The 7,169-nt window shown below is 41.1% G+C and overlaps 1 pseudogene; it reads right to left on the reverse strand.

Moving 5' to 3' along the window:
• Window positions 1-742: 742 nt before the first annotated feature.
• LOC138149324 (splicing factor Cactin pseudogene) lies at window positions 743-5,848 on the reverse strand (annotated as a pseudogene).
• Window positions 5,849-7,169: the final 1,321 nt, after the last annotated feature.

The raw sequence follows: 7,169 nt of genomic DNA on the forward strand, positions 1-7,169 counted from the left end.
TCTAACAGTAACAGTACTCAATTAGGTACCAGAATACCTTGGTTGGAAGGTCATTTTCACTTTGTGGATCTCAGTTTTCTCACCCATAAAACAAAGGAGAAGAAGAAATAGAGGAATACCAAGGTTCCCTTCTGGCTCTGACATTCTATGTTCCATTTTCAAAGTCCCTTTAAGATTTAGCATTCTATGTTCCAAGATCCCCTCTAACTCTGATGAAATCCATTTCAACTTCTATGAAAGATACAATGCTATTTTCAGGCCAAACAGAAATACTACCTAGAAGGAAGCTTGGAGTCCAATTATAGAACCAGTGAATGGGAAAGAGTCATAGTACAATTCAAAGGCTGTGTAGTAGAAAGAGCTTTCATTGTATCTGAGGTTGGAAGACCTGTGATCAAATCATGCATGACTCTCCTTCTTATAAAAGCCCAATAGATTTGTAGCCTTTAAAAAAAACTCCAAAATTGCTTTTATTTAGCTGAAAGTACTAAAAACTGTAACACTGGGCCTACATGCAAAGGAGGACGTCAAAAGGGAAAAAGCATAGGGCAAAGAATGTATACCCTCATGTCCTACCATAGGGACAAAATGAGAATGGAAAACAGCAGTGGAGTTCAACTCTTCCAGGGAGGTTCAACCAAGGATGAGTCCATCTGTCTGTCTCTGGCTTCTTTTCAGACATCATAGTTTGGGGGGAGGAATGCTCTGTCTCCCCACCATTCCCCTACCACCGGTAGTGGCATCATTTAAAGGGGAACCAAAGCTGGAAGATGCTATTGGTAAATATTCATGGGAAGTCATATCGGTGTGAATACTCTCACTCCTGGTTGACAGTCTTGAAGGCAATGTTATCATAGGGAGGTGCAGCATGGAGGCATAGGATAGCAAAGTCCTTGTTGTCCTGGCATACCTCTAGGAAATACTCTGGTGTAGAGCATTGTTGATCAGGTCTGGGGAACAGATGTTGAATGTAGTCTTGCATAATTTTTGGTGGGGGGGGGGGGGTTGACAAAATCAAAGGGCGTCTAGTTGTAGCTGTTCCACTAAAAGCCTGTATGGACACAGTTGAAGAAGCAAGTCTTGCAGGGCTGGTATTTGTCTGCCCACAGATAGATCTTGCCTATGAGGGGCATGTCCTCACTGAATTGGGTCTCATCTGCCCCCATGCCCTCCATAGTTCTGTGGAAAATGTCTTCTGCTCACTCACTGGCATCTCCAGTGGCCTGCAACAGTTGCCAAGAGAGCAGTAGGTGCTCAAGGTCCTCTTCTGATTCTACCACATGGCCATCAAAGGACAACTCATGGGAGGTGAACAACCTGGGGCTATACTTGCCAACATCATAGTCATCCAGGCTTTGCTGGAGACAGTCTCTCTCCATCATTATGGCTTCTCCCTCACCCTTGCTCTCAGTCTCAGGCTCCCCTTCAGCTTCTGGCTCCTCAGACACCTTGAGTGAAAGGCCCCAGTTGTGCCTGATCTTAGTCTTTGGGTCCTGACATTTCAATGTGAGGTGTTGACTCTTTCTTAAGGATGGGGAATAGGGGCTCACTCTCAACACCTTGCTCCTGTTTCCGCTTGTACAATTTCTGCTGGAGTACATTTTAGTGATGTTCACAGAGCTTGACTCTGGCCATGTGTGCCTTGAGTTGCTTCAATAGGTTTTCCTAGTAGCCAACATCTAGGTTCAGCCTCCCTGCCAGGACCTTGCCCTCAATGCTCTGAAAGATCTCCTGTAGTTGACTCTAGGTCTTCCCTTTGAATACTAACTGTACATCAGAGATAACAGAGGCATTTACCCCTTCTCAAAGCCCTTCTGGCCACTTTCCAGATGCCTCAAGCTTTCAGAGTTTGGAAATTTCATCCTCTGTAAAGATGGCCATATCTCTCCAGAAACCTACATTCTTGCCCAGTTCCAAATCCTTGTATACATGTCTGTCTTCGAGCAGGTCTTTCACATCTGACACTGTGAGGCCACTAAGGAAGATGTAGGGCTCATGCATCTCCACAGCCAGGTCATCATCCTCTGTACTATTATACTTGGCCAGGATGTCGGTGGGCTTGGCCCTTCCATCCCTTATTCTGATTGGCTTGTTGAAGGTAGAAGTTGTGTTCCTGTTCCTCCCATATTTTGAAGTTCTCTGCCTCCTTCTCCGTCTTCAGTGTCTCCAACTCTTGTTCCCCAAGGACTTTTTCCCCTCTCTTGGTCCAAGCACAGCTGTTTCCTCTTCCCCAGTTCTAGCTGTTTGTCTTCCTGGATCCTCTTGTTTCTCTCTTTCAGCTCTTTGTCTTCCAGGGGGATGATCCAATTCTTTTCTAGCACCTTGTTCCATATGAACATTCCCGGCAGATTGTTGTCTCCAAAGGTGTTGTCAGTATTGGTGTATCCCATATACTCCTCACCCCAGCCCATCTTTTCTCTCTTCTTCCATTCTTTGGCTTCCTTCTTTGTCAGTCTCTGGACAGTTTCTCCTCAGGTGTCTCAAATGCTTTCACCAATACTTTTTGCTGCCTTTAACCTCAGTCACTCAGCAAGGTTCAATTTCTTGTCCAGGGTCTCTTCAGGACCCTAGAGCTGGGTGGTGAAGGTGATATAGAAGACATGGAGGGGCTGATGATCTAGAATTAGGTCTCCTCCTGCAACTGCTCTGGTGACCCCTCCTTGGCTCACTCTCAGAATCTTCCTGGGAAGACTCCCTGGATTTGGGGCTGTGCCTTCCTTGGATTTCTATGGTCACTTTCAGGGCTCTGACATTTCTTTGATTTCTTCCTATATGACTCTTCCTTGGAATCTGATCCCACTCTCCACCCCTGACTTCACCACACCTGCCTCTTTAGCTCGTCTCTGTTCTCATGTAGACATGTCCTTCACGTCTCTGGCTCTGGCTTCTGGTGCCCATGGAGCACGAACTAGACCATGAGTGCGCCTTCCAGTTCTGATCCATCAGCCAACCTGGATACAACCCTTAGCCCTTGGATCTTATGCTTTTGAGAATACAATACCTCTTACAGAGGTACAGTTTAAACAAACACCAAAAGTGACAGGGCTTGGATGGGCCAAAACTGGTTTCTAATTATTCAAGATTTAATCTGAAATTTAAAGGCCTAAATTTTTTCAACAATTAAAGCCTCCACCTTTGTCACCAATGTTTATTTCTTCTTCATCACCTTTGGTGGGAGAGTAAGAGCACCTAACTTTCCAGGCAACATTCCATTTTCAAAGAGAAAATGAGTCGTGGGAGCTCCTTTTTTGTTGTTTTTTTCTGATGTGCTAATCTAGGGGAACTCCCTGCTGCCTAGTCTCTCCTCCACCCGGTTGAATAAATCTGTCAACCTCCAATGAGACAGTAGTGACTTTTTCCTTTTATAGGGGCAGCTTCATAGCACTGCATTCAGCTATTGGTCCGCCCTGGAAGGAAGAAGTAACTTGTCTGGAGAACTACAGGAAGTGTGGACTCGATACCGCTTTCTCACCTCTTCAGAAAAATTTGCATGTCAATTTCTGGAAACTTGGGCCTCACCGAAAAATAGAATGCATTTTTGGAAAAGGGTTTTATGATGGAGGTATAAAGAGATTACGCCTAGAATCATTTTAGTTTTTCACACACAAATGTGGTAGCCTCAATTCTGTGATTAAATTTAATAAAGTTTAATTATTACTTCAGACAGAGCATCCTAAGCATTTAAATAGAGGAGCTTTCTAGACTAGAGATCTTCCTTTCTGAAGAACTGTGTCAGGAAGAGGATGCATCAGGGATCATAAATTCTCCTTTGCCTTTTTAACACTTTATGGGCTCCCAGGCAGCCCCAACAATGGGATGGGGAATGACTCTTAACAGCTCATTAAGGTTGTTTTTACCAAATGCTAATAATAAAAAGAAACCCTAAAAGCCTGTCTCATTTTTATTCAGAATGCCCTACTGCCGAATATAAAAAGATGCCATAAAATGGAAATGCCAGAGAAAGCCACTAGATGCAGTTATTTGCTGAAGTCACATTAAGATTTCCACATTAACTTGAAATCTCTGAGGTAATAATGGATGGATTTGGCAATAGGGTAGTTGCTGGAGAGAATAGAAATTCTCTATACACAGCTCAAAAAAAGCTGTGTCTTTAGAATGTAGACAATACATATATTAAATATCATATGTATATTATTGTATTATGCAAACAGCTAATAAAAGCATACATAGTTTGTGTGTCTGTAATAGAGAAACAACATCATGTGCAAGTTTAACATTTTATTTTATGTCTATCCCTAATATTTTATGTAAAGATGGAAACATTCTTTGGAGAAGAATGAGTTCATTTCCCTACTCAATTTCCAAATATAGGTCTTTAAGACTACTACTCTTATACAGTTTAAAATTATTAGCCTGTGGTATTAAAACAGGTTTGTGAACAGTGATGGGAGTGTGTAGGTGATAGGGGAAGTGAGTCCAAAAAATACCTGGAAACTGAAAAGAAGTTATCAAATTATTATATGAATTATGAATGTTCTTATTTCATCTGTACTTATATATACCTCAATCTAGATATATACGACCATATGAATTATATGAAACTATTTTATAAACCTTAAAATGCTATATAAATGTCAGTGGCTATTCTTATTATTATGAATGATGAATATACTGAAATTCAAATGTGCCCCTAATCCTACATATAGGATTATGTGAAAGACAAATATCTTATCTCAATCTACTTATATATCTTTCTCTAGAGAGAACTATCTGTAACCCTGTACATATAGGAAATAATATCATTTATCATTCACATAAATATTTACATCACTTCTGCTTTAATTCTCAGCTATTATTTAACTTCACATTCTTTCCATTCACAATTCTATACTGTCCTTTTTAGATTGCTATTAGCCATCTCTGAAAAGAGACTTTATACTTTTCTTTCTCTGTGGTAGCTGTTCCAATCTGAAAAATACAAGGCTGAGTAAAAGGGTGAGCTTGTGTTTCCAAACAGCCGGGCACTCTGACAAAAGGTGCCAAATTCTGTAATTGAAAGCATTCTTATTTTGTCTTGGATACTTGCTCTTATTGTTGATATGTGAGCAAAACTTTGCAATGTTATATCATTCCTCCCCAAGATCTCCAGGAACTCCAAATTATAAATTAGTATGAGAAGATTGTACCCTTCAGTCTTTGCTGGATATCCCCTGAATCTGTTAGATGATCTCATTTTCTTTAGATTAAGGCTGATGTGGAAAATAGATACATTCACAGCTCACTAGGGTCTACGTGCCCAAGCCATGCCACATGTACATCTGAAGTGATTTACAGTTCTCTCCACTGCCTTGGCCTTTTCAAAGAGAGAGGATGGGGGAAGTTATAGGCAATTAGACTTGACTTTTTAAATTGCAAATGCAATATGGCTGAAAGGTGTGTGTGCGCGCGCGTGTGTGGTGTGTGTGCGCGCGCGTGTGTGGTGTGTGTGTTTGTGTGTGTGTGTGGCACAGGATTCTCTGAACATTTCTCTGGATTTCTAGTTACCAATTTTTAAAAATGTGCCTAAAGTTCTTTAGTGAAATACCTCTGGAAGTCACACTAATGACAAATCCTAGATAAGCAAGATCCTTATGAGAATCCTTCCTATTCTTTGGAGACAGATTGTGTCTCCAAACCTTACCTTTTACCACCAGATGGCCAAATTATGTCTCCCTGCCACCAAAAGAAAGGAGAGGATTAGTGTACTTGGGATCCCTGGTCTACTGCCCTGCTCAGTACTGGCACCAGCACTGGGGTTAAATAAATGGTGAATAGCCTTTAGTTTGGAAAAACTGCTGAGTCCCACCATATGGGCTGCTCCCGGCCCCAGAATATGCTTTATTGGCATGGCTTAGAGGTTTACAAGCAATCTTCTTGAAGTTTTAATGGTGGCTTGGATGATTTATCCTATTTGGAGAGTCACTGCTATAAGGAGACACCCAGTTCCTGGGCTTTTGCTTTCGTTTATTATCAAAACCTTTAATCTTTCCCACAATGCAGCCTCCATCTCCCATAAATAACCCCATTATGGCCACACAAAGAACATGTAACCACTCTCATGTAAGTTTAGACTTTTCAAGTCATAGTTTTTGGAAACCAGTTTAACTAAAAAACCAGAATATTTTAGAGGGATGGGGAGTTGGGAGGTGGTGGAAATGGTCTGAATATCTCTTCGTTCAGTGTGTGTCTTCGGACCTCCAGCCATTACAGGTAAATTGGTAGACTTAAGGAAGGCAGCCCTGGAAACCCTACAGTCTTTCCCTCCACAGAATGGTTTTGAGTTCTTGTTTTTAATATGTTAGGATCTCCTTTTATTGCCTTGATCTTACTCAGAGGGAGAGGAGCTAGCAGTAATGCCAATGTGTTTAAAACACAGACAATCTGAATTCAGGTAAATTATGCAAATTGTCAATTTTAGGATGTCCCTTCCTAGGTCTTAAGCCATACCCCAGAAGAAGAAGAGATTTTACCAATGAATTTGAGTACATAATGCTAGATTTCTGATGTTCATAGATATACAGTTTTAGAGTTGGCAGAATTCTCCTCATATTACAATGGGAAAAGTAGTCCAGAAAGGTAAAGGTACTTGCCCAAGATGTACATATAGGTTTTAGAGCAGGAAGGAACCAGGTCATAGATCTAGATCTGGAAGGGACCTCAGGCTATCTTGTCCAATCTCCTCTCTTGTTTTACAGATGAGGAAACTGAGGCCCTAAAATTAAGTAATTTGCCCAATGTCACATTTGTTATAAATACCAGAGGCAGGATTTGAACCTCAAACCTCTGACTCCAGAGTTAATGCTTTTTCTATTTTTACCAAGCCACTTCTTCAATAATAGTGTTTCTCACAACAGCTCCGTGAGGTAGAGACTATAAAGTATCATTCCCTCTGTTTTTTAGATGAGGAATCTGAGGCCTGGAAAGGGTAAATGACACCCTTATAATTATACTGCTACTATGTATTTGTAGTGGGATTTGAAAAAAGGTCACACTGTAAACCCAACCAACTCAATTTTCATATAGAGAAAATAGTGCCTGGCAGGAGAGTTTAAGTGACTTGCCCAAGGTTACCTGGATAGTTAATAATTGTGCCTGGTCTCAGACCCAGGTCTTCTAATTCCAAATTTGGAGCTTTTTGTTATTATACAAAATATATAGTACATATAGAT

This window comes from Petaurus breviceps, unplaced genomic scaffold, assembly GCF_028583685.1.
Source record: "Petaurus breviceps papuanus isolate PSGF00001 unplaced genomic scaffold, PetGlider_PUasm1.0 90847, whole genome shotgun sequence".
Classification (NCBI taxonomy): domain Eukaryota; kingdom Metazoa; phylum Chordata; class Mammalia; order Diprotodontia; family Petauridae; genus Petaurus; species Petaurus breviceps.